Raw genomic sequence first — 3,335 nt, forward strand, 5'->3', positions numbered from 1 at the left:
CCGAATGGACCACCTAAGACGCAGCCGCGGTCAACATTTAAATGAAATTATCTTCAAAAAGTAAATGTCATGAACCAATCTAACGTTTCAAATAAAGAACCGATGAGATTTTGCAAATTTTATGCGTTTTTTTTTTTAAAAAAGTTATCAAGCTCTTAAAAAATCACCCGATCATTGGTTTAACTGTAATGTGCATACTTAGCCTTAAATTTTTGTAAATAAGTGGTTTAGTTGTAATTGTAAATAAAAAAAGTATTTTTTGCATACTTCACTATTTGTATGGACGAAAATAAATATATAAGCCTTTCTGTAAAGCTTACTAGTTGAGAACTAGTGCAGTAGTAAGCCCTTTGGGTACAGTTTGTATCGTTAAAATATAGATTTCCACTTGGTATGACAATTTCCTGAAAGAATAGGTCATTCCGTATTATCAATTACATCAATTTCGAACTAATCTAAAATATATGTAATAGCATATCTCTACATTGAAGTGGATTCAATGAATCAGAATCGTATTTTTTACTGCATGGTCGATAGTATTCCACGTCTTTACTTATGGCATTAGTGAGAGCTTAAAAACTTAAAAAATTTAAAGGAAAATGTGTTAGTAGCTTTAAACTGTAAATATATGTAATGTATTTATATATTTAATATAAATTTCGATTAAGCTAAGAAGCTCTATATATACTTACTACTTGCCTAAAATTGTTATAAATATATCACTAATATATATTATATATTTAAATTATTGAATAAAATATATTTTTTTAAACGAATATTCCTGTTTTTGAAATAAGTAAAATGGTTGTTTCAGTATACTAAAAAGTGTTTGATAGAAGAGCTCAAGGGTAAAACACATTCAGTTTTATACATATCAGCGTTACAGTTAAAGTAACGGTTAGGAAATAAAAATCCTCAGCAGATTTCGGCGTAAGATGCTTTATCGGTAAGTCTTAGTAAGTGTTGGTAAGTTATCTCACTGCAAAGTGTTCTTGATTTCATCAAGAACTATGTTCAGTAGTCTAAGTGTGATGTGAAGAGGACTAGCGATAGACATTAACTAGTGCTCTTTAAATTAGTGGTATCGAATAAAAAAATTTAGAGCTGATCAAGACCTTAATAAAAACGTACTTTTCAGTGTGTCAGTAGTTTATTTTCTGATAGTTAACTTCATGGATGGGTCATATAATGCTGTCTTTGGGGATCAAAAAATTAATGGAATGGATTCCACTGAAGAAGAGAATATATACATACATATTTGGTCAAGACCTTCCGAGAAATATTTTTTAGGTCTTTCAATCAAATTTAGGATTGAACACTCTACAGATTATACTCGTGTTCAAACTCAATGTTAATATTTTTATACTCTCGCAACAAAGTTGCTAAAGAGAGTATTATAGTTTTGTTCACATAACGGTTGTTTGTAAGTCCTAAAACTAAAAGAGTCAGATATAGGGCTATATATACCAAAGTGATCAGGGTGACGAGTAGAGTTGAAATCCGGATGTCTGTTTGTCCGTCCGTCCGTCTGTCCGTCAAGCTGTAACTTGAGTCAAATTGAGATATCATGATGAAACTTGGTACACGGCTCCATAAGAAGGTTAAGTTCGAAGATGGGCAAAATTGGCCCACTGCCACGCCCACAAAATGGAAATTGTTTTGGAAAAGTGGGCGTTGCCCCGCCCCTTACTCAATTTTTTGTACATATCTCGAAAACTACTATAGCTATGTCAACCAAACTGTATAGAGTCGTTTCTTTTAGGCATTACCATATACAGTTCAAAAATGTAAGAAATCGGATAATAACCACGCCCACCTCCCATACGAAGGTTATGTTGAAAATCACTAAAAGTGCGTTAACCGACCAACAAAAAACGTCAGAAACACTAATTTTTACGGAAGAAATGGCAGAGGGAAGCTACACCCAGATTTTTTTTTAAATTGAAAATGGGCGTGGCGTCACCCACTTAGGGACTAAAAACCATATAACAGAAACTACTCGATCGATTTCAATGAAATTCGGTATGTAATAGTTTCTTAACACGCTGGTGACATGTACGAAATATGGATGAAATCGGGTCACAACCACGCCTTCTTCCAATATAACGCTATTTTGAATACCATCTGATGCCTTCTCTGCATAATATATACATTAGGAACCAATGATGATAGCGGAATAAAACTTTACACAAATACGGTATTTGAGCTGAGGTATCCCTTGTGGAAAATTGTCGCGATCGGACTATACCTTTTCAATACAATGAATGAATGAATGAAAATACAATTCAATACTCAAAGTACACAAATTGATCTAATCTAATTAATTTTACAGCAAAATAAAAGAATATGTAATTGACGGATAATGAAATCGCGATTATCACTCCGGTGACACCCGAACTTAGCCCTTCCTTACTTGTTAATTTTATTTTTAATTCAAGAAATCGTCTCAGTGTGAAATTTTAAAAAATACTTAGAATTATGTTTTTCAAAACCGTTTCCACTCTCAAAGGAAGAATTTTGAAGATATATGTATAGTTACAATTTGGAAGAAAAATTTTGAACGTCACTCTCTATCGCGCTACGGAAGTTTGTGTTTTGAAATCTTCCTATTTTTTTGCTACGAAAAGCTTTCGAAAACACGGTTTTTTGTCCAAATCGCCGCCATTTTGTCAAATTAAAAAAAAAAAGATCTTTATAGAGCGATCAAAACTTTCTTATAAATTAATAATCTTTTTAAAAATTTTGTAAAAAAAAACTGGACCGATTAGTTAATTTTAATATTTAAAAAAACGCAAAAATTAATGATTTTTCGAAGAGTAGCACTGACACGATCCTTTAAACATGTGGGATTTCATTAAAGCAATAAAGAGGGAATCATTGGTCCATATGTCTTTTAATTTGTCTACTTTTACAATCAACGAGAAACGCTATAGAGACATGATTAATGACTTTATCATGCCTGAACTAGATAATGTTGATGTGGATGACATTTGGTTCTAAGACGGCGCTACATGACACTATCAATTTGAAGAAAACTTTTGGTGAGAGCATTACCTTGCGCAGTGATCCTGTGTCGTGACTCTCAAGATTCTGCTATATAGTACCGCTGGATTATTTTTTGTGGAATTATGTGAAGTCCCTTGTCTACGCAGATAGCGTAGGTGCTGAATATTCGGATCTTTATTGTTGACACACGGCTCCAATTACTGCAAAAAATGGTCAAAACTTAGCCCCCTCGGCTGAAATTTATTCGAGCCATGAGTTATTTGAGGGCTATGGGATGTATTGAACCGATTCAATAAATTCCTTGTACACAGACATGGTATTATCTGGAA

The sequence above is a fragment of the Bactrocera latifrons genome, unplaced genomic scaffold (assembly GCF_001853355.1).
Source record: "Bactrocera latifrons isolate USDA-ARS-PBARC rearing strain unplaced genomic scaffold, ASM185335v1 scaffold_20, whole genome shotgun sequence".
Classification (NCBI taxonomy): domain Eukaryota; kingdom Metazoa; phylum Arthropoda; class Insecta; order Diptera; family Tephritidae; genus Bactrocera; species Bactrocera latifrons.